Below are 25,041 nucleotides of genomic sequence, written 5' to 3'. Positions count from 1 at the left end.
GGAGTAAAATACAATTTAAGCAAGTTGCATTTCAATATTATTTAAATTATTGCTACACCCCAGGCAACATACCACATTTGCTGTGTATCCTAAACCACCAAAACCTAACCTAAAATTTTGTTCTTGGAACATACAAACTGCATTTGGAGATGTACCCTGTGGAGGGTCAGATCAAGTGTTCTTATATGATTGTTTTCAGCTGTATTTACCACAATTTCTGTAAAAGTGCTGAGATTTAGGGTGTAAGAACTTGTGTATAAAAATAATACCTGGCATTCCTATGCTACATCAGCCTATGCAACATTAGCCCTCCTGATAGAGCATTACTGCAATAATAAATGCATATCTAGTTCAATAGATATTTCTGTTATCATGTTTAAATTGTGATAGTGCCCACAACAAGCCCATCATCCTGTTTCAGATCTTGATTGCAGGTGAAGCTTTGCACTAAATACCTGGTTAAGGGATAATTGTCTTCATAGTGTTCACAGTTAATCGGGACAGTTTCTGGCTTTCAGTTGCAGCTGGCTTTAAATGCCTAAATATGTCTAAAAATATAGGCAAAGGCAAAGCTCTTTTGGTAACTCAAATGTTTTTGGACCCAGCCATCAGGGCAGAAAGCAAAGCTGTTCATGGTCTTTAATTCACTTACTAAATAGAAGCCGTTCCCCCTTAGGGCAAACTGTATTTTCAGGCCAAAGTCTGTGTAATTTTCTTATTCCTAAAGTTACTGAGGTTGTAAAAGAATTTGTGGGTATGTGTTAATTTTTTTCCTTTTTATTTTTTTTTCCCCATTCCCATTGATGGGCATAATACTGAATACAGATGAGATTTCTTACTGATGTGCTGACTGGAATGGGTTGGCTATGCCAAGCTATTTGTCTTTGACACGTAGCTGACTTGGCATTCAAAGGACACGTGCATGTTATGTGTTAAATGGCTTAAGGACTGGAGTGACACAGTTGGAGAGATTCGCAGATACCTCTGTGTGTGCATGATTTGGAACAAAAAACTCCATCTTCAAAGACAAACTGTCCAAAGTAGATCTCTCAGTCAAATTTTTATAAATATTGTTACTGCAAAGATTTCATCCTGGGCATTTGAAGAAGACAAAAAAGGACTTTTGATGCATGTTTTAGTAATGGCTGGTACAATGTTTTGTAAAGCCAAGTGTGTCTGTAACCAGCAAAGGCCTCTTTAGGTGTGTGTTTTGTTCCTTATCAACCTGATCAAAATCATGGGTCTGGTGTGGAGCAGAAAACAAAAATGCAGAAGAGCTTGCAAATACATTGAAATTTATGGTGTTTCAAAATAAATAAATAAACCCAATACAAAAGTGGAAACCAAACCAAGTGGTCTGGCAGTCAGGATCCCCCACTCCTTTTTTTACTCTGTTTCAAACTTTGTTTAAATACTTTTGCAGCATGCAGAGAGATTGAATACATCTGTGTAGTGCTAGCATGAGAGAGTCTGTGCTCAAAAACAGGTTAGTTCAAAAAAAAAAAATCTTGAAATGAATCCAGGTATCTTCCTAGTTAAAACATATCAAATAACATAAAGCATGTGAACTCAAGACAACTCAGTTTAACTGTATAAGACATTTAAGCTGTAAAGCATCAGGAGGTTTTTTTAATAGGTGCCTGGATAATTTGCCCTTAGGTGGCAGAGGGGCAGATTGGGTAGGTTCCCTTTTTACATTAGATGTTTTCCTGTGAGCCAACAACTTGGGGAAAAACTGAAATACTGCTTCCTCTTTAAAAGGTTGTTGCATATACATTATGCTCTTTGTGTGTGTTTGCTTAAACTTAGATGTTTTGAAAGAGCAGTGCCCCTCGTTTTAACATGTCCTAAGACAGCTCCTGGTTAAGGGCTGGATTTCAAAGGCTGCTTAGTTCTTCTCAGGCACCACACCATTCAAAATGGAAGTTTTTGCTGTCTGGTCAGGAGACAGTGTTCTTTTTTCTTGCCATTCCTAACATGAGTGTTTTATTGCATGTCAGTGCTTCTAATCAAATTAAGTGGCACTTAATGTATTGCGTAGTGGGATCCTGTGTCCTTCGAAGTATCTTAAGTCTGAAAGTCTCCAATTACCTTAATCAAGGCACTGTCTCTCCAACAATGGACCCAAAGTGGTTGATGGAGACTTTAAGTGTGGTGGGATTTCTTCTGTACCAGAGAGGTGTTGTCCAGCAAGGGTGATCAACATTTCAGTCCAGTGCTTTGGGAAATCTGTGCTTAGATGTGGAGATCTCCATCTGGGGAGAGATTTGGCAAACATGTGGAACAGCCCTCGGAGTGAAAGGGAGGGAGAGCTTTGAATGGAGACAGGGGTAGGAGCGTTCTGCTCCGCAGGCAGGGCCACCAGGAGCCCAGGCTCGTCCAGTGGTTCCAATGCCAGCATCTTTGTCTGTCTTGTCTTTTCCTAGAGCTGGAAGAATAGACAGCCTAGCCCATACATATCAGTAGAGCAATGTGTGTATGGGCAACTCTTTCCAAGAACCTCCAGTGCTATATGGCACTTGTTGCCAAGTTTGGGTCTGTGAACTGTTTCACAGGAACCCATGAGACAGACCAAAGTACAGTAGTCTTATTGTCCCAATACTTGTCTTAGGAGATTCTGCCTCCCCCCTGGAAAAATTATTAGATTCATTATTGAAAAGGGCTGAAATTCTCCCCTTTAGGGGAAAAATATAAAAAAAATTTAAAAACCCGAACCCAGATGTATCGCTTCCTTTCCTATTAATATTGGCTAATATATTGCATAGAACTAATGTACATGCAATGTTGACTAAAAAGAATTGGCTAATGGTGAGAGTAAGAATAAAAATGTATTTATAGCCTGGGTTAGCCTTTAACAAGAAAAAATAGCTTGAGGTATACCATGTACCACTAGTGTCTGGCTACTATCAAACATGCTTCAAATATATAGTAACAGGTATTGTGTGCAGTAAATTTATCTTTGTAGTAGAAACCTGATGTTGTTGCTATTCCCAGGGGCTAAGTTGAATTACATTATTACTGAGGCTGAGCTAACAGAGCTTTGCTTATAGTATACATACAGACAAGGCGGCTCTTCACAGAGAGGTGACCTCTGCTGTATTTTGGTTTCACATTTCACAGGGACCCATTTCAAAGTTTTTAGCTTCAGTCCACACCCTGCTGGTAGCTAGCTATAAAACCCTCTTTGAAGTAAGTAAAAAAAAAAAAAAAAAAAAAAGTCTGTTCTTTATTACTTTAATAAAGTTAGATAAAGGTCATTTGTTTACTCCTATTGTGGTGTGCACTGCTGCCACTGTTCCTTGCCAGTATAAGTGATAGTTGAAAGATGGAATTAAAGCTACAAAATTACTGGTTGCAGTGTGCAAATGCAGAGTGTAAGTAATTATCTTTTTTATGGCTTTTCTGTTTATTAGTTAACTTGGAGAATGTGCACTAGCATATATTTGTTCTGGGGAAGCTATTATGGTTGACATGACATAATGTAGTGTACTCCCTCCAAGCTTATTCCACCCTCTCTCTATACTTTTCCTTGTGTTCCTCTCTCTCTCTCTCTCTCTCCAAAACCAATTTAAAGAACCAAATTAAAGCCCTGTAATCCTATTCAAGAGCCCTGTCCAATAAGAAGTCTGCATGTCACTGTTCCAATAAATATAATCACCTCTTTAATACAGTGACTCTTCTCTAGGACTGATTTCCATCCGATTGAAATATTCGGGTTGTACATTACAACCAAGCCAAAGGGGATATCCTGCTCTTCCCTCCTGGTGCTATGGTCCTGCCTCCTTGTCTCTTGTGTAAACCCTGCTGATGGCTGAACTTGTGCAATTCACTGTGAATTGCGGCAGAAAAGCTCCTCTCTCCCCCTTGACTGCATGAACTCTCTTTAATAGGTTGAATTAACTCAAGAGAGGGTTGGGTGAGCACTAGGGTGTGTAGGAGGTGTTGAAGGCAGTGGTGAGAAAAACAGAAAAGGGGGGAATAAGGAGATGGGGCAGTGTCAGTACTGGGCTCCGGGTAAACTCCTGCCCCTTAATCCTTGGGTGGTGCTGGCTCTGCAGCCGGGCACTGCTGCAGTACTGGGAGGGAGTGAAAACTGGACATGGAAGGTGTTGGTAAGCTGAGTCTTCTGCAAGAGGACTGATTGGTAGGAGAGTAAGAATGAACAAACCATTTCTCTAGGCTTTAAAATACAATGTAGCACCCCCCAGATTGAGATGTTCCCATTTACCCTCCCAGTGCTCTCAAAATCTGAGGGGCAGCAGTCATGTTTAAAGGGAGATTCTGGGATAAATGCAATGTTTTGGAAAACCTACATAGATTTCAAAAATACTTTAATTAAAATAATCTCACCGTGCTAGGCTGAGTGGCTCCTATATCCCAGCTCTGTGTGGCTCCCAATGGGTGACAATATCCTGTGTGGTGTGCTGATCTTGGGTATGTGGGGTTGCTTTCCCCAGCAGCCTTCCCTTGCCTCCACAGTCTGCAGTATCCATGCATAGCACAAGATGCACAGCTAAATTTTCTATTGTAAAATTCAAAGGATTTTGCTGCTGAGCAGTGTATACCATTGCTGCTCTTACTTTTTCTTTATTTCATAAATTATGTGTAAGAAATGGAGCCTAAATACTGACACAGGAGAACTTTATTACATCAGGTGGGCCACAGTGTCTATAAATAAAGAAAAAATTCTTTCTTTGGTGAGAGGGAAGGGTGGGCCTGCTCTTGGTTCTAGTAATGAACTTATGCATATGTTTACAAGACAACTTTATATATCAAAGATTCAGAATTGCATTGAAGAAAATGCATGCAAATAAGTTGCTTAGCATATCTCAGTGAGTTGCCCAAAATGTGTAATTCTAACTTGCAGTCTCTTAGGTGCCTTTGACAATGGCATTGCCTCTCTTCTTCTTCCATCCAGGTTCGCATCAGTTAAACGATGTGTAAGAAAACCTAGTGTTGCTAGAAACAAACTTGGCAGAAGAATTGTTTTAGAAGTGTAATGCTGAGTTTCTAACAGCAGAAAGCTGTTTGCTGTTGGAGTTGACTGAAATTGTTCCAGTGCATCTCTGTGCAGGTGGTGAGTGATACAAGCTCACAGTGTGAATAGCTGTCCTGCAGATAGCACTTTATTGTCTTCAGTGCCAGGTCCTCCCCGCTTTTTCCTGCACCTCTGTTGTCCTTTTTTTCTCTTCTCCTAGCTGCAGTGAAGGATTGTCTTCAAGAGTTTGCATTTTCTGTTTCATATGATATGCAGGCTTCAGTATAGAGACTTAAGGAGTCTTATCAAAGTAACACTGGCTCAGTCAGAGTAAAGATGCTTTAGTTAAATAGACTATGGCTGTGTTTAAAAATAACAGCTCTGGCTGTGTCAGCATATTGGATGACCTGATGCTGACTTCAACAGAAAGGGCTTCTGAAAATTACTTTGCCAGTTGCAGTATTGCCCCAGTGTGAACTTGGTTTCTGTTGGTAGCATTTCAGTGTTAGATAAACCAAACCAGAACCCCTGAATTTTAAAAGTGAGTAGCCAGATGGCTTCAGCGAGAGCTTGTTGCAGTGGGCACCCTTTAAATGCACAAACAGGAGCAGCAGCACTTTTGCTCTTGTTCACATTGTCAAAACAGTGGTGCCTGGGTTTGGGTGCAAACACCACTCTCATTTGAGCTCAGTTAGTTTTGGATTCTCAGCTGTTTGATGATTGTGGGAAAAAGTGGTGTGGTTTCTTTCAGCCCGAGATCTGTGTGTGACTGCCATGCTTGCACACATGTAGCCTGTTGCTTTCTTGTAGCAGTAAAATGTGTGAAGGGGCTTTCTAGTAATTCCTGTGCAATCGTCTCATCTTACCCCAGCCCTGATGCCTCTGACTTCTGCTGCCTTTCTGAAGACTCATTTAAAGCATTGATATTCTTAAAAAGTCTGGTTAATGAGGTATCGACAGTATACAGAAGAAAGATGCAACTTTTTGAAAATACTTTGTGTATCTGATGTTTATTCTGTTTTTTACAGTTCTTCTCATGTGTGGGTCTTCTGTCCTTTTTTTGTTTCTTGGCAAGGAAGACAGTATTACATTCTTGTACCAAGAGGAAAATATTAAGCCTACTCATAAAAAGAAGATTTATTATCAAATGTAGTTTTTCATTTTGTCCTTTGGAAATTTTTTTTTTTTCCCCAACTCTAACCATACCCAGATTACTGGCTTCATTCATACCGTCATTGTATCAAGTTTGGATGCTGTCTTTGTTAAATTACGGCTCCTGAGGGTTTTCTGTTACAGAGGTTTCTTCAGTCAGGGGAAATGAGGGTATAATAAAGAGGATCCAAGGACTGGACATGATGATCCTATATAACTGAAACAAACAATGCCAGATTTGGCTGATGTTGGATTTTCCATCAAACTTTTTTATTGGCATTCATTCATTTTACATTAAGCAGAGTTTAAAACTGAGGCACTTTGAGTGCCTGAAGGAACTGAGAGACCAATAGCAGATGATTTGGGCAATACTTTTAATCACTATATCCTATCTTCATGCGTTTATTTTGGATTCTGGCTTACTCAGGAAGTTGCCTTGATTCAAATGCCATTAGAGCAGTAAATCCGACAGGAGACATCCAGATTCATGAAAGGACTATCACTAAAGCCAGTGTAACAGGCCTGGCTGTGCCTGGAGTTTCTGAAACACTGATTCCAAGCATTGAGCTGTTTCCTGGCAGAGTGAGTACCTGACCTTCATTTCTGTTGCTTCTCACTTGCTGCAATTCTCTTAGCTGTTACTGGTATATTTTGTGTTTTACTACAGTTATAAAATGTTATTAACTGTAAGGTGCTGAAATAGGGATAAAATAATCAGAATGCACTTCAGGATGCAAGCAAATTTGCTGTGAGATTCTGTAAATAAATGACTGTGCCTCTCAGCCAGAAATACAGTGTGAATCAAGAACGCAGAGTATGCCGGTAGCTTTCTCTCTTTCTCATGTTGAGCACTGCCAGAAGGGGAATGATGTTGAATCTGTTTCTCACTGCTTCTGCTATGCCAGAACACTGGTCTTTCAGGGTAGAGAGTGTGCACTACTGCAGTTTTCTGCAGATACTTCTCAAGGAGAGAGGAGGAAGAAAAAACATAGTATTAGTTTTGACATTTATAAAGTAATAGATGCTATAGTAAAACTAAAGTCAAAACTGTAGCTGTTGTTTAAATGTCCTTTTAATTATTTTGGAATGGTTTGGGATATTTTTCCCACTCTTATTCTCAATAACTTCAGTGTCTTTGCGCATTGGTGAAATTGGGTGCAATGATTGAATCATACCCAGCACACAAAACTCTTTCCTCTTCCCATCTCTTTCTGCATGTGCTTTTCAATATACCTTATCCAATTCTTTATTCATAGCAATCTAGAAGCTTTCCTAATGCTCTTTCTCTTACTAAGGTTCAATGGCATAACTTCTGTTTCTGCGTCTTTTCTACCTTTAGTGGCTTAGAAGGCATTCTGGTAAAAATGAAAGCCCTTACAGTGGCCTATCATGTAGCACTTTGGAAGATGGAAACTGGATTCCTTTTGGAGCAAAAAGCTGTATGTGATTGGAGATTAGCACTTGCAATGCATCAGCCCTGTGCATTATGGTCAAATTTATTGGACACAGAGTTTTTAGTCTTTTTATGCCCTATGTGGTACAGGAGGATTCTGCTTGATGGAAGAAAGTAAGCAAGCTGACAGAAGGAGTAAAACTCCATATTGCCCCAAGGATAAAATTTTGGAAATATTTCTCTGGATTCCAGCGATGGGCATTACATAAGAAAGAAAAAAATTTGCCCTGAAGTGCCTAAGTTATTGAAGGATTTGTAAAAGTAGGATTTTTCTGTCCAGAAATTTATTGCAATGTCCACTTCTGACCAGAGACGACATGCGTATGGATGCTTTGTAAAAAATCCTACTCAACTTCAGGAGCCTGTGGATTTTGAGGGTTGCAAGGTTGTGTAACTTGATGTGAAAACATAAAAGCTTGCAGCTGATATCTTCAAATTATTTATTTACATTGCAGTTGTGTGAAATTAAGTTTCCTGAGAGGTCTGAGTGACAGTATTTACTGTAAGAGGATCTGATCTTACAGTTGTTTGTTCTTTGTGGTAAACTGAATTAGCACAAATGACCAAAAGTGTGCAATTGTGCAGCTTTCTAATTAGAGTGCTCTCTTTGATGTATTTGATAGATCAGCATTGAGGGGTGGTGGTTATAAAAGCAGAAAGTAGAACTGTCCTAGTTGTGAGATACAGTGATTTCCCTGTAGCATCTTATGGGCAGGAGTTTGCACTGGACTTGGACCCACAGCTACTGAGACTTTCTCTTGAGCCACAGCTCTTTCTTTGGCTCAGCCCTTAACAGAGCAGAAAGGCAGGAGGTATTCACAGCACTATTTGTGGCCAGCTGAGGCTTTCCCCTTAATCACATTCCTGCTTTGAATTGCTTTTTGGAGAACTCTCTAAGGATGCCGGAAGCCTTAAAACAAGGCAAACTCAAGTCGGGCTTGGCTGGCTAATTAAGGTGCCCCAGCAGAGCAGTGAATAGCACACTTAGGTTGTTGTGCCTGAATACAGAATCTTGGTACGAGGGACCTGGATCTGTTGGTCCTCTCAGCTCTGTGCAGATAACACTCAGATAACAACTCTGTTAATTCTCAGCTCATTATTCAGATTGCTGTTATATTTAAATATTCTGTCTGCATTTTGGCTTAATCTCTGAGAAGACTTGGGCTGTGAGGGGTTTTTTTCAAACTTTTTAACACAAGCTGTGTAAATGCTGCAGTATGTTATTTTTCTCGTTTTAAGATACTTTATCCCATACTGATGTGACAGCTGCTCATGTTCACCCATCTTGGCAACAGTTAAACCCTTCATGTGAAATAGCTGGCAACTAGTAAATGGATGAAGTTTTGCCATTGATTTATTAATGTGCCCAGAAACCACCTGTAAGGTTTTGGGTTCTCAAGCAATTCCATTTATTTGTCTTTCCTCTGAAGAAAATAAACAAACACACACATCCTCATTTGTTTCTCCTACGCTCATTCATAGGTAGGTTTCTCAAATTGGGGTTTCTTTTATGATTAAAGAAAATGCTTTGCTAGCAAGGCTTCTGTTATAAATAGTAGGTAAGTGCACCTACACATCAGGGCTCTCTTTTTAAGAGAGGCTGTAGCAGCTGAAGTTTGGAAGTAATTTTTAGATACCCTGTAGATAGACTGCACGTGGGCAGAGCCACTCACCTGCATCACACCCACAAACCAAAGTAGCTGGAAACACTTGGGTGAGAGCACAGCTGAACTTCAGAGTTTGGACACTTCAGCAGCCTCTCTCACTGAAAGAACCTCTTCCTTGTGGAGCAGAAACAAGTGCTTTGCTCACCTCTGGGCTCGGAGTGCTTGTTTATCCATCCTCGCCAGAGCTTCCTCTCTGAACAAGCCGTTAGGTTTAACCGCACTTTAAATCAATCTGATTCCCTCACTAAAGACAGTGTTTATACAACCATGCATATATATTTAATCCTGTTGAAAATGATTCTCAAAACAGATGTTTAGAGCTCTTGTTAAAGGTCACTTGGGACATTTTAAATAGTTGTGTAAAATTCCAGTTGTCCCATCTTCCTGCCTCCAGAAGCAAGTAGCTATGTACCTGTTGATTAGAAATTGGCTGGTCATGAGAGGATTATAAAATTGCAGCTCCATTCATGTTATCTGACTCAGAATTTCTTAGGTCAAAGTAGGACTTTTCCCTGTTTTGATTTTTATTTTTTGACTTTTTCATCCTTTCATATGACCTTTTTAATACCTTGCTTGGAAAAGATAATCTAGATTAATCAAGTATCTGAGCTTTACCAATAAATGTAGATGCTCCTAAGTGGCAGTGTCCTCTGAAAGAGTTATTTAGTTTTATTTTTTAAAGGTCTAATCAAAACATAATTTGGGGAAAGGGGTTGTTTCCTTTTCAACCGTTGCTTCTCAGTGATGTCACTGGTAGTTAACTAACCTAGCTTTTCAAGTATTTTCATTCCTTCAATGAATACATTGCTAGGCCAATAGTCTCAGTGACCGTTGAACATTTGGGGGGTTTACTAGTTTAACTTTATGTGATCATGAATGTGGAGTGATAGTAAGGATTATATAGAGAGACAATTTTTCTTATGCATTGGATTCTCAATTCATACGAATATGAACTTGTCTGATCTAGTTCAGGAGTGTGTTTGTTAAGAGGACTGTTCTTAGTTCAATACTTGGATGTCAAATATGGTGAAAATCTCTTGGGTTCAGATGTGGAATTATGCAGTCAGTCTTTCTGTACTGTTTCCTGTTTTGAAAAGAGTTTGAGCTTTATTCTAATTTTCTTGAGGATCTAGATACGATTTTATAAATCAACAAGCATGAAAGAATGGAGTTCTTATTCAGACTTTACTGATTTTGAATTTAAAATGTATCTGTTGTTTCTATTCTTTTTGTTGGTTGCTCAGGGTTTTATCAGAATTAAACAACCTTTTATATCCTGAGCAATCCTATAGTACACCAATTAAATCTTTATATTTTAATTGCCTTACTGACAGCTCTCTGAGTTTGTAAGAGATTTCAAGGATGATATTATTCATCAAAAACTTTGGTATGTTTCAGTTGACTTCTAATTTTTTTTACTTAAAACACTACAAATAATTGCTTAGAGTGTCTAAAGTTTCCACAGTTCTGCAAGCAGAGTTGTAGTAACTATTTTTGTACTTTGAAAAATCAAATTACAAGTCAGGTGTAGTCCTAGCTAAGTGTTGCTTGTAGCAAAGAAGCTCAGTCTAGACTTAGTTGTAACCTGCATCGTTGCCTTCTCACAGCTGGTGTAGCAGTGAGCTGCTACGAAGCAGGGTTTCCTCAGTAGCATGCTCAGCTTTTTTTTGATAAGGGTGGGCTTGAATTATTTTTGTGATGTATTTGTGAAAGGGGAGGGCATGCAACTTTTTCAGTTATAGGAAACATTTTTTTTGTTGTGAGTTAGGAGACTTAGAGAAAACATAGAAAATGGGTGAAATTCACATAGAGAGAATTTTTCCTTAAACACTGGGTTCAGGATGTAGGCCACATCTGTAATCCTGTTTGTAGAAATGAGTCCATATTAAATGGATTCTCTGCCAACAACATCTGGTTGCACTTTATGTACGTGTTTTCTTTCATAGAGAAAGCAAACCATATGACATAACCCCAGTCAGATAAAATGGTTGTTTATAATACTTTGTTTATTTATATAGCACCACGAGATGAAATACATCTTCATCTGAGAAACCTTGCAGCAGATTACCAAGGTGAGCAGATGACATCTGCATTTCCAGATGGCTGGTCTGGGGCTCTGTGTTGTGTGGTTTATAAATCCTGCTTAAAGTCATATAAAATTAGTAGCTGAATTTGCTAATTGAATAGGGGCTAATAATTCCAGGTGCCTTCATGGGGAGTGTCCCACACCCTGTAGTGGCACGGCAATGCTGGAAGTGCTCCTGATGCATTGCATGGGGTCAGAAAGAACAATACTATGCAGTGACAAACCTTCACAGGCACAAGGCCTTTTAGGACTGGTAGTAAACCCCTGGTACTGGTCTCTGCTAGGAGTAAAATTTGAGAGCAGTGGTTTGCTTTTATTGAAATAGACTTCCCTGCAGTTGCTGTGGCTGAACATGAATTGTTCAGACTAATTTCAGCAGCTTGATCTTAACTGTGCTCTTAAAAGTGGCTTCTTTGCTAACAAAACAAGCTGTCTGTGGGGCTTGTAGTGGTCCAGCCTGGACTCACCTGTTGGGTTCCACTTGGGAACAAGCCAAAAGATACGAACTGGAAATAGCTTGCAAACATCAGAGGTGTGATATCCTGTATTAAAAAGAGTGTTGGGTTGTGATGCCCTGGGAGCAGGGGGAGCTATGCAGTGGGGTTTCAGCTGTTGTAGTCCAAATAAGAGATCTCAGCACATGCCTGCCAAGGTATTGAAGGGTGTCAGCCGTGTCTTTGTCACATGGAAGTTGAGCCACCTGCAGCTGTAGGAAAAGCTGTAGATGAAGCTGTGTTTAACTGATCATGTATGGTACTGTACTCCTGAATTAGAGATATTTGAAAGGAGCAATTTCCATGTAGGCCAGCAGTTATTTCAGAAACAGCTTCATGTATCAAAAGCTTGATGGGAGCTTTTCTACCGTGCCAGACCTTGTGTGTTAGTGAGGAGCATACTGGGGAGGGAGGCAAGTGTCATGTGCTGCAGGGTTTATTTCTTCCATGAACAAGCTCCTATCAAATGTGCACAAGGAAAGAGCATTTTGACAATTTGTACCCAGATAAAGTATCCTTGTGTGGTTAATGATCTCGACTGAGATGCCGAGTGTCTTTCATTTTGGATTTTTTAACCAATTATTCATACACTAAAGTTGCTTAGAATATGCAGTAGTCAACAAGTAATAATTTATTTGACACTGCATTGCAACTGATTAACTTTCCTGTTAACAGCATAACTTCTTTCTTTGAGTCAGCCAAAAAAAATGACAGTGGTTTAGAATAGATTTTTCTTGCACAACCCAAACAAACCAGAAATTTAAATACTGTGGCTATTAGACCTTTTAAAATTAGGCACCCTAATTAACAGAGCTAAACATGACTTAATTACTTAATGTAATTAACAGAGTATCTATTACCTTTTTAGTTGCTAAGCTAAAAGGTTTTTACTCAAGTACAAGCTTTTGCTGTGCATGATGACCCTTTAAAGGCTTTTGGGACTTTATCCAGCTGGCAGCTTGGCATTGCTGAGCAGATGTGGCTGGTCTCTGGAGAGCTGATCTCTGCTGCTTAGCTTTATTAATTCCTGACATTCACATTGATCTGTGGGTCCAAACAAAAGTAAAGAGTCTCAGGTGGAAGTGGCATAATGTGTCACTTCCTGTTGGCCTTTTCCTGCTATTTTCAGGACATATTTTGGTATTATTAGTCTTAGCAGCTCTTATTTATTGTAAGTGCATGTGCATGTTTTACTGTTTCTTGGCTTCATATTCCGTTCTTGGTGATTCATAAGAGCATCAAAATGCACAGAAATCATGTTCTCAGCACTTTGGAAGACCTCTCCAAATAATTCTGCACACTGGTTGTTCACAGGAAGCAAGTAGGCGTGCTGGAAGAGCATTCAAGTTTCCCGAAAGTGCTCATGATCACTGAGGAACTGCTGTGCAGCTCCCTTCTGAGAAGCATTCTTCATTTCTTCCAATTATTTAATAATTAAAATATTGAGGTTGGGAGGAAGTACATTTTCCTGTAATAAGGACAGGTGGTGTTGAAAAAGCAATTGAAGATGTGTGCTGATGGACTGAAATTTGATTTTTCCTGAGATGTAATTTATATCCGTAAAAAGAAAACCCCGTAGTAAGTTTGGCAATAATCTCAAATCACAAGTGACAGATTTTTCTTTGTGTGGGGAGAATTGTAGTCAGATGTTCTGTGCATGGGAAGTCTTTGTGGGCTACCCATCAATGTACTATTATCACAGTATTAAAATGAAGGTGGGTTTTTGTTTTTTTTTTTTTTAATGTTTGTCAAATTCAAGGGCAAACATGAGGAGTTTATGAATAAGAAGAGTGTGACCAGATGCTGGCATGTTGGAGACACTGATCACAGGCAGTTGCAGATGGGGATCTGAAGGTTACAGTGGAGCATGCCAGTGGGCTGTGGGTTTCCCCCTTCAACCACACTCTGTCACAAATAAACACGGTAATTACTGCAGCAAAGGCTCTGCACTAACGCACGTTGCTGACCTCATCCCAAGAAACACACAGCACTAGCCAATTTCTGATATAGTTTGGGAAAAACACTTATTTAAATACTTACTGAAAACAGATGTTTGGGAGTTTTGTTGGAGTATAATTATTAAAGTCTTCTAAAAAACAACTTTAAATCCTTAACTGTAATTATAGTCGCTGATAGTTTATACCTTTCCAATCCTTGGTCTCCAAAGCTGTGCTTTGATAATTTCTCCAAAGGAAGCACTTGCTGGTCAGAAAGTTGATTCAGATTGAGACCACCCAATAGTCACTGAGTAGAAGTCATGGCAATATGTGTGTTTTCATTTAGTATAAACATTTTTAACTTAATGACTTCCTGTTTCTAAGGATGAGAATAATCTTGCTTAAAGAAGGAGGAGGAAGAATATTAAAACAGGAAGCTTGTGTGCATGACTGCCCTTTGCTAGTAAGCCTATAGGAGAAAGCTCATGAGATGTTTTGATACTTGCAACATGCAGTTCCTAAGGTATTTGTCAAGTGGTTATGGTTGTTTTCCTACAAACACATAAACTTCTGCATTTTGCCAACAGAAAGTAACAAGACTTTGATGAATGGAACAGTAAATGAGGAATGAGTTGATGTCCAGGAAGACAGAGAGGGGACAATATGGACAGTGTTTTAAGTAGTGTCTTAATAAATGTTACACTGGATAGGATTTTTGTTTAAGTAGGTAACAAGTCCCTGTTTACATTTTGAAACCTGGTCTGGATAGGAAGATATTACTATCAGAGAGTAAAAAGAAAAGCTTAGGTAAAACCTCAAGATCAGACTTGAATTTGTTGACTGTTTTAATGATTCAAGTTGAAGATGTTTGTCTTAGTTTTGTTCTCTTTCCTAACTGGATTTGATGTACAAGTTCTCAATGTGACCGCCTTGTAGAAGTAGCACATGAAAGTGGCTGTTTTGTTTCTTGAGTTTAGCAGCTTCAGCAGTGGATAAAAGTGAGTTGCAGAGATAGGTAAGGGCTTGTGTAAATTGGCTGATGTGCATATGCTCAGGAAACCTTACACTTCTGTAGTATTGTTTTGTTTTAGACCTGGATGTGGATTAGTTCTGCTGGCCTTCAACATGTATCTCATGCAGTCTTGCATCACCATTTAATGTTTGATCAGCACATGTTCCCTTCCCTTCCCTTCCCTTCCCTTCCCTTCCCTTCCCTTCCCTTCCCTTCCCTTCCCTTCCCTTCCCTTCCCTTCCCTTCCCTTAAGTAATTTTTGTTGAAGGGATCAGAGTGCATGCAATAAATGCCTTTAGCCTAAGTGGAGGATCTTGTTAGAAATGTGGCTACTTAGAGGTGACTTTAAAAAGTTGTGCATTTATTTTCCTGTATTATTACTTTCATAGATTTTCTTCATACCTTAAAACTAATACAACCTCAACATGAAATTAGTATCTTGTGTTTTATCTGTAAGTGGCAAAAGGTGTTAGAAAGCAAAGCCTGGGTGGGAAGTGAAGACTGCTGCACCATACAGCAGATAGACTTCCTTGTTGCACTTATACCTCTCAGCCACTGTTAGCCATAGTTGCCACTGAAATTCTTTATTTTTGATTTCCGGCCTCAATTTCTTAAGTTGTGGAACTGCCTCATTAAAGGCCTAATCTCCCCTTAATAACATTGTCGTGAAATAAGGTTTTACACTTGCTGAAATTTGCCTTAATAGCACGGGCAGTGGTACGAGGAATTTTTTAGTACCAGGCAAAGGCAACAGCAGTCGTTTCCACTGCCTCCCTGGCATGTCTAACCTCGGCATTCTCATCTGTTCAGTTTTAGCCCTTCCTTTGGTAGGTCACTTGATTTCTGCATGGTTTGCTTGCTGTGTTAGGAAGAAGTAGGCTGAAATGAAGAAAATTCTACCTCCTAAACATGCCTGGAGTGCATGCCGGGGCTCATTTCCACAGCAGGCATTAGGAGGTTACTTGCTTGCTCTGGGTATGCCTTTCTTCCTCTCTCTTTAGCTGGTAAGTGCTCCTCAGCACAGGAGCTTTTGACTACAGCCTCACTTTATAGACATTTTATATACATTTAATATATTATATATACATATAAATCCCATTGAATACAGAAGGTAATCTTAAAGAAGTGTGTTCTTGCCTAAGAAGAGATCAAAGTTATTTGATGTTTCCATGTTGTGTTTACAGCTAAAACCTTTGTTCTGATTTGCATTCAGAGTGATGCATATGACAGGCCATTATCTGGAGTATTCAATGTGTATAATTAGGCATTTCCTTTCTTTTCCTTTCAGTGTATCTGTGCAGGATTTTAAAAATTTGAAGTAAAAATGATCTGTGCACTTTGATACAGCATTTGCATAATTAATTTGAGAGGTTGGTCAGAAGGATTTATTTTGAAGCTTTTGTGCCTAAAATAGTTCCATTGATTTATAGATAGAGATGGGTATTGATGTGCGTTCTGCAGTGGAATAACACAGTGGAAATAATACCGCAGCCTCTGGTAACATAATTGGGATTTCAGGGCTGGGCTGTCACCTCTGGCCTGCTGGCCTTCATGCAAACAGTTTCAGAAGCAGACTCTTAACACTGAGGTTTTGAGGTGTGTTGATGTTTTTGTTTGAAAGGAAGTTGTCACTGCCCAAACTAACACAGCAACTCAAGGAGAGTTCCCTCTCAACTTGAAATTAGCCTCACTCAAACACCTGTATTGAAACTGCTTTAGAAACGTTTTATTTTCAATTCACAATTTAGTTTTCATTTACTGTAGAGGAGACCTGTATTTATATTGAAATGTGAATTTAAGATAATTTAAAAAACAAACAACAAACCCTGTGTATACTCAAACAGAAATTGTGTTGCTGTGTTGTGAGAATGATGGATAACAAGAATAATTTTCCCTCTTGCAGACAGGTACACGTGTGCAACCTCTGTTGCTAAGCAGTGGGTTATGTGGCTGGTCGATAGGAGGAATGTTTCATTTCAAAGTTTAGGAAGTGCACCATGTACCTCTGAAGTTTTAAATTCTCCAAAGAATTCTGATTATTTTGGCCTGGAGGATCTCATCATCTGGAGTTCCCTGGTGTAGCTGCTCTTTGGGCCTGTCTGCATCCTGAGTGCAATCCCTGCATGTAGGGTGCAGCACCAGCTGGGGAGAGCATCCAGAACAGCCCCATGCCATCGGGCTTGGAGGGATGCTCTCCAAAGTCCAGTGCTCATCGCTGCAAGGAAACCTGCCTAGCATTCATGGTGTGGAAACCTCTCTTGAAAATCAGCACCTTTTACCTGACCCACTTTGAGTTCTTGGACAGAAAAGTTTTCTGCTTCACTAGTTAAAGATTTGTTTTCCTTCTGAAAGAGGAACCACGAGATGTGGGCAGTCAGATTTTCTAAAGTCATAGCAGAGCCTCTGCACGCACGAAGGAGCAGACTATATTAGGTGCCAGCTGTATTATTTTTAGTGTCCCTTCCTGCACTGCGGTTGAGAGGAGTAGGCTGGCAGTGGCTGTGAGCTGGTGAGCATCCTGCTTACACCTCTGTGCTGCCCCTGCTCAAACAGATGCATGTGCCTCACCGGTCAGGCTGCCAGTTAAATTGCTGGTTCAGGACGCTTAAGATCCAATCCCTTAATCGGTTTGGAGGAATTTTGCTTCATGTGCCTTCTGCAGCTGATGCTGTGTTTGCTACAGAAGCAGCACAAACGCAGAAATTTTGTCCCTTGGATTCTGCCCTGTTTCCTTAGAAACTAATTTCATACCATAGCTGCAGACTGAGCATCAAGTCACTTCTTGTTCTCTCTGTTAGAAACATGTAAAATCAAACTGAGGCAGACTAAGTGCAAATATATTAGTCCTCACTTCTTTGCAGATTCTTCTCTTCTTTGCAGCGAATATTCTCCTACTGATAATTTTTCAACTTGGATGCTCTAGAGAGCAGGGCCCATTAGGCTTTGATTGCTATTCCTTTGATTAAGCTGTGAGGAGTTGTCACTGCTGGAAGTAAAACTTATTTTTAGTAGCTTGCATGAGACGTTCAGCTTGCGTCTCAAGAAGAGGAAGTTCAAGATTGCCTTATTGTTTATTTTCCATGTCTTTACTTCAAAAAGAAAAAATACTGCAAATTTTGGGGAAAATTTGAACAGTGTGAAATCACATGGAGGGGGGAAGTCCTTTTTAGTGGAGGTATTGCTCAATTGATAACAGATATCCTGGGGTTTTGTTTCTGATAAGTAATTTGGCTGTGCTTCCCTAAAGCAGAGATATGTTGCATCTTCACAACACTTAACTGCTTTTAATGACAAACCATGTTTATTCGTACTGCTGGTCTTTCGTGAATTTTGGAGATGAGGAGGAAAAAACTGGGAAGGGACAATGTTGAATCATTCTAGAAACTGGCAACTGTAAAAGAAAGCAAGCAGAATGTGGTAGTGTTTGGGTGAGTTATTTCAGTAGTTATTTTTTCATGTGGGCATATTCATTACATTTTTAATTCATTGTTACCTCTCTGCTGTGTACTTCCTCCTCTAATAAATTTATTGTGGTTGTGGTATGCAGCCTCCCATACATCTGTAATTGAACTTTTACTCCTTGGTATTCCAGAAGAGCTGCTGAAGAGACAAGAAGATACTTAACATGATCATTAAAAGTCATTATGCCTCTGAAGGGTCACTTTGTTGAATTAAATTCAGAAGCTCAGCTTGAAAATAAACAACCGTAGGTAGTTCTCTTTAAGCAAACACCCCTCTAGAAAGGTATTTTTCTTCCTAGTAAGTGTTTTCTAATTTGTTACACTGTAGTTCTACTATAAAAAAAATAAAAATTAAATAGAAATATTCAAAATAGGCATTTTCCCCTTATACAGGTATTAAATTAGCTCATTAAACTGAATTAATATTTTAACTTAGATGTTTGGGTCAAGCATTGCAAAGCATTGAGGCTCTTCAATTCCTAGTTAAAGTTAGCTGAATGTCAAGCATTGCTCATTGCTTTCATTAATTTTCTCTGTAACGAAGGCACCAATCTGGCTTTCATTTAAACTTGATGCAGATTTCTGGTGCATGTCAAGTGGAGCAGAGTAAATCTGCAGAATAGCTTTTAATGATAAGCTATAGTTGATTACCTTTGATTGAAAGAGATAGTGTGCCCTGAAAATAGGGTTATAAAATACTAAAAGGCACACATATACTGCAGCTCAGATAAAATAAAAAGTAGGTGGGGCTTAAGGACATGTGGTTGAAAGTAAAACCAGTTTGAGGTAGTTTCTTGTCTTCTGCAGCTTGTGCTTTTTCTTCAAGTTTCCTCAGCACATTGGATCAGCAGTGTTGGGAGAGGGGTTGCAGCACAGATATTTTGATGAAAATGCAATTAAAACATGTTGCATGCTCCTCTGTTCTGGAGGAGCCAAGATGGAGCAGTTGCTGCCTGGGGGAGGGTTACCATTAAAATGGATACAAGTTCAAAAGTAAATGTTTGTCTGTGTTCCTTTTAAAATTTGTCTCTGATCTTAGTTTGGCAATACTTCATTTTATTTGCAAATCTGTCACTTTTACTGTCTAAAAACACTTTGGTACTGATTCGGTACTGGTTTGGTACTTCTAATCCATCATACATGAACTTTCATGCTGTTCATAAGGGCTTTTGTGAAGAGAGGGTGAAAACTGAGGGGAAAAATAGTAATTTCTATTTTTTAATTTTTTTTTTAAGGGCAGCACTAGGAAATGATAAGCGAAGAAGTTGTATGACATCAGTAGAGCTCATGAGGGCGATTGAGTGAGGTCCCCAGCGAGAACAGCAGTTTTTTGGAAAAAATAAGAACTTAGAAAATAACTATGGAGACAAGACAGAAAGATAGCAAGGAGATTTTCTTTGTTCATGAGCAAGTTTGACTTTCTTCCTAGTAATGTAAATACAGTCCAGATGGCTGGAAAGTACAAGATGCTCCCAGGGGTTAGGGTGGAGGTTGGCTGAATTAAGCTTTGCAGAAGTCAAAAGTGAACAAGTGAGATACAGAGGGTTTTTTTTAAAAAAAGCATAGTTGGCTTCTATTCTTTGTCAGGTTTGGGGGCCGGATTGACCATTTCATGAGCATGATTAAATAAAAGAATATAAAGAGGCAATGCTTCTGTTTGTAATGTCATAATAAAGTAGGACAAATGCCAATGAAAATGTATTTTTCTTTCACCAGTGGAGTTGGTCAGTTTGTAAACAAATAATAATCTCAACTTCCAAATACAGCTTGTTCTAATAAATAAGGGTATTTTGGAGATGAAGAAAAGTATTTCAAGATCCCTATGTACGCTGAACATTATTGGCTTTGCAGCAATAGTTTGGTGTCATGAATGCAGCTATGGCTCTATCCATAAGTTAATGCTGGAAAAAAATAATATACATTTGACGTTTATGTTGCGAAACATCTTCTGATCATCTGTTGTCAGGCAAAGATTCCTCGTGGGTGGTTTTGTCCTGTCTTGATGCAACTGGGCTAATTGCCCCACTAATCACCATTGGGAGCATGGGGAAAATCCTCTCCAGCCGCTTCAAACTTCAGCTGCAGGTCTTCACTTTTATTTCCACTATTCTCTTCCTGTTTGCAGGCACAGTATGAGGCAAGTTTTGACGATCTCAGAAAGAGCTGCAGAGTGCCAGTAACCTTGCTGCAAGTGCTCAGATGTAATGTTGCTGCACTAGAATGAGAGTAACACTTCAAAGAGCTGAAAGACAAAGCTGTGTGTGAGTGCAGTGAAGAGGTACTGTGGATTTGATGGCTTGCAAATAAAACCAAGGTAGCATTACAGGAAAAGGTGAGATTAGAAAGGAATCAGTGGCGAATCTCGGGTGGTTGAAGCATCAATTTAGCAAAAATCACTTCTTAATAAAAACATCCTGAATGGACACTTTTTAGGGCTGAAGTGACAAAGGCAGCTTGCAAAAAAAAAAAAAAAAAAAAGCTGAGAAATTAAACATAGTTTGAGAATGCGCTAGGTCTCACTTTTACTTTATAGGAAAAAGTGTATGGCAGGAGTCCCTATGAATCTTGCCTTGCTTTGTATCCTTAGGCAGACTCCTACTGTTATACCAGTATTATAACAGTGAATGTTTAAGTGTATGTTTTACATGTTAATCTGATGAGAATGGAGTCTCAAATGCACATACCTGAGTGAGTTGGGAAGTTGTTCTTTTTTCCTTGTGTGGGAGATGGAGACCAAGGGAGCAAAAGTCTTCCTCTCTGAAGTGCCCATTCCTTTCTTGAAGCTTTGATGCTGTGTTGGGTCTTACGGGCAGAATTGGAGGTGGATGGTCTGTGTACAGCACCAAGAAGTTGCTTCCAATTGTGCATTTGAGTTGGTTGGCCAATACAATGTGTCTGGGCAGTTCTCATGCCAGGAGTTCACATGGCAGTGGAAGAGGAAGGGTGGGCTGGTGGTGCTGGAAACAGAATGCAGAAGCAGCATGGAAGGGGAGGGACTTGCAATGGGTGGAGGGTAGGATTTCTTATAACCATTAGTAGTCGTGGATTTTTGGAAGGAGTATGTATTGCTAGGAGTGGGATCCTGCAAACTCCAAGGTAGGAGTGATTGGAGTGGATGGTTTCTGGGGAGAAACCGAGAGCATCTTTGAAAATGACCATGATACATTAGTAGGTGAGGTGAGAGGACAGTAATGAGACTGCAGTAAAAGCTAATAGGTTGAAGTTAACACTGAAAGATTGGTAGAAAATGAGAGATTTTGTTGTCTCAGGGACAAGAAGAAAGCAGGAAACCTGTGTTAACCAAAGGTGAGAAAGGAGTCATGCCAGGCCTTCACATTTCATTTTCTTTTTAAAAAGGAATGTAAGATATTTTTTCTTTCAGGAGAGATTTAAAATCTGAGAAGCCTCAATACAACAATATATGTGAAGTGAGACCAAAAAAATACAAAACGGGGGGAAAAGGTTCAGGGGCATTAAATAGCAAGTGAAAAATGCTAGGTGTCTTTTTCTTCACAATTGCCCAAACCTTGGACATAGCTTGAAAATTATTTTGCTTAAACAGATTTGGTGTAGCTTTAGCATATGCTTTTTTCATTTTTTGTCATGAAGGCTAAAGGAGCACTGTCTGCCTCCTCTTGACAGGCTTTTTGAAGCTGCAGTTAGCCCTGGTTTGAGGTACCTGTTACTGAAAGAGATGCAGTATATTAACACACACCTTCTCACACCAGTCTCAGTAGGGACCTCACCTCATTTGAAGGAAGCAAGGGGAGCAGAAGTACATAATGCAGAAACCATTTCCCTGAGGCCAGTTAGAAGGTCTGTTGCAAAAAGCAGTCAGATAAGGCCATTCAGATGATTTCTGACAGTGCCATTTCCCATTGCTTAGACTGTATTTATGTGAAAATTTAATAATGAAGTTTGTAAAATACCCCACCTGAAACTAATTTTATTCTTGCTGAGAAACAGTCATTAAGATAGATACCAGACAGCAACTCTATTCTTTACAACACTGAATTGCTGAGCATTGGGCCTTTGTTAGGGGGGGTTTATCAGGTGACAAAGCTAAAATGAGATAGCCAGTATTATTATAAACGATAACCCATAAGGTGAGTGTGAATTAGTACCTTCATTTTCCTATGTATTTATTTCAGCCAGAAGTTGTAATTAAAGTTTTTCAGTTACTCTTCAATAGCTTTGATTTGTAATATTTTTCTGAAATCAGTCTCTGCTTCCTTACCAGCACCAAAGCTTTTACTGATTGTGGTGCTAATTCAACTTGAGTATGAATGTTACATACATTTTGCCCGACAGTTTCTTACCATTCTGAACATGCATCTTGGTGCAGTGACTGTAGGAAAAATTAAAAGTGAACCAAGCATTTTAATGAAAACCAGCAAATAATTTCTTGCATCACTTGGTGTTACTATGTTCTAATTATGGTAATCGTGGTGTGCTTAACTACTGCCTTGCTTTACAGTCTGCAGAGTTTGGATACTTCTCTGGCATCACCAGGGAGATTAAATTGAAAAGGTTTTGGTGCATATTTTTTTCTTAGGATGTTGACAGCAGTAAAAATAAAAGATAGTTTTTGAGTAGTGTTCTAAATCTCAGCACACTTGGGCGTATCAGCTGAAGTGGGGTTTTTGTATCTAGTTAAGATAATAACTGGAAAAATAAGTTTTGCTCTACTATTATAATTAAACCAAGCTGTTTCTTTGTATAGTTTGTGTTTAGAGCTTCAGAATCATCTGAAAAGGAGGGGAGGTTTCATGTGTTTGCAACTTCAGAAAAGTCAAATTCTCCAAGACCAACAGTGTGCCGTGATGAAAGGTCAGCTTTTGAGAGTTCAGTGGGCATCTCTTTGAAAGAAAAGATCGAGAGATGCAGTAATTTAAATAAAGCCTAGCTTGAAAATTTTAGCTTCTGGTTTAGTAACTCCTGGTAACTGGTTTTGTTTGTGAAAATATTATGGGATGTAGTGGCTATTTTATCACTGATCGCAAAGACTAAAGTACAGTGTAGACATTCCATTTATGATGGTGACCTCTTCCTCTGCGGAGTCGTTGGAACCAGTTTGTTGTCAAAGCCTTGTGGCCCTGTTTGTCCACATATGGGACACTGGAGCCATGTTCCATTCTCCTTTTAGAAGAGCATGGAGGATTTTTCCATGTTCCCTCTTGAATGGGGAATTCCAAAATTTGAAATCTTGTAAGAGTGGTTTCCTTGACTACAAGAGTAGTGATCTCTGTGCCATGGATTGTAAGCACTTCCACAGAAGCAAAGTCTTTTTATGTCTCTATCTGAAGTTAAGACATTTGTCTGTCTTTTCCACCATCCAAAATTCTTGACTTGTTTGGCAAACTAACTCAGTAAAGCTTTGTCTTTCATTGGCTTTGTTTGTTTTGGTTTTTCCTTTTGAAAATGATTTGGTCTCTTTGTAGCACATTCCAGTTTTGTTCTGCTTTTATGGCTTATTCCTCTTGCTTTCCTTCAGCTAGAATGGAGAGAATTAAGTGCAGTTGTAGCTCTGATTAAAATCTTGCCTTAATTGAGTTGCAAATTTGCAATGACAGATATTGGTCAGGGTGCTGATGTAGCACCTTTTACCATTCCTGGTGCCTTCCTGTATTCTGACAATACTCTGTTTTTACAGTTGCTTATGTTGATTTATCCTCTATTTCTCTCTTCACAGCATGAAGTTCAGCACAGAGTGTAAATTACTTTCTCCATGATAGTGACTTCTTAATTATCTGTCAGGAAAATTAAGTCCCTTTTTAAGTCCTGTCTTGCCTTTCCCTTGAGGTGTCTCTGATACTTGGTCTCCTCGTGTAGGGTCTGGTAGACTGTGAGTTCTGAGTGCCATTGCTGTACAGATACACGAACATTTCCAGCTTCCTTTGGAGGGGTTAATGGTGTCAGTTGGCAATGCTCAAATAATCTAAATGGAGAAGGTGGTGAGGAAATCTATCCATTAGATCTACACGGGATATTTTGTAAGGTACAAAGAGTAGCGTTGCTTTTCCTTTCACTCACTCAGTTGGGTGCCAGCCCATGTTTTTGTGCCTCGCTAGCCTCACCTGCCTTACTTGCAGGGAATGCTGTGGGAGTGAGTCTTGTTACTGATACACTGAGTTATGGTTGGGGATAGGGGTCTGTTTCTGGTTAACGTGGATGCTAACAGTATTTAGGGGAAATTCAACAAATAAGTAGAAAATCGTAGTTTTGTTTAGTCGAAGATGCTAAATAATTAGACAGAAGTTCTCTCTCTAACCCCTAGGAAATTATGTTTTTGTTAAGTTTCTCAGGTGCTGATTTATAGGAAAGATGTCTTGTGGCCCTGGTATGACAGTTCTGTATTCTATTATATCATCTATTTTGTATGCTGAGTGCTGAGAATGGAAAAGATGGAAACATGGTTAGATTGTCAGTTGTTTCCAATGAAGAAATCTGTTTGGTGGAACTGTTTGCATTCCTGTGGTAAGCAGTATAAGGAAATACCATGTTATGAAAAATTCCCAATTGTTTCCTTAAGGGCTCTTAGAGTTGCACAATCTTTTGATGGTTTTGTTTGTTAAAAAAAAAAAGAACTTAGTTGCCAGCTCTTCAGTTTGGAACTCAAAATTCTCTTAAATATTTACTAGAGCTTTGCTTTTGTACTCAAGGTTTGGATTCAAACCAGAAGTGTATTTTCCTAATGCACACTGATCAGCCATTATGAGTAGCTGAGGAAGATTATAAACTCATTCCAGGGCATCTTTCTTTGGGATATCCCATCAGTTCCTGGACTATCCATAATTGGAT

At 39.3% G+C, this 25,041-nt stretch overlaps 1 protein-coding gene across 4 annotated transcripts in view; it reads left to right on the top strand.

The window, feature by feature from the left end:
* ADD3 (adducin 3) overlaps window positions 1-25,041 on the top strand; it is a 93,430-nt gene that overhangs the window by 5,771 nt on the left and 62,618 nt on the right. The window contains exon 1 of one of the 4 annotated variants that reach the window (XM_039553887.1): window positions 20,549-20,572. The exons of the other annotated variants lie outside the window; for them this stretch is intronic. The gene's annotated coding sequence lies outside the window, so the exon portion shown is untranslated. Of the gene's footprint in view, window positions 1-20,548; window positions 20,573-25,041 lie in introns of those variants that run through there. 4 annotated transcript variants of the gene reach the window in all.

Source organism: Corvus cornix, chromosome 6 (assembly GCF_000738735.6).
Source record: "Corvus cornix cornix isolate S_Up_H32 chromosome 6, ASM73873v5, whole genome shotgun sequence".
Taxonomy (NCBI): domain Eukaryota; kingdom Metazoa; phylum Chordata; class Aves; order Passeriformes; family Corvidae; genus Corvus; species Corvus cornix.
The sequence above is the reverse complement of the archived record's forward strand: the minus strand, read 5'-3'. Positions and strand labels throughout refer to the sequence as shown.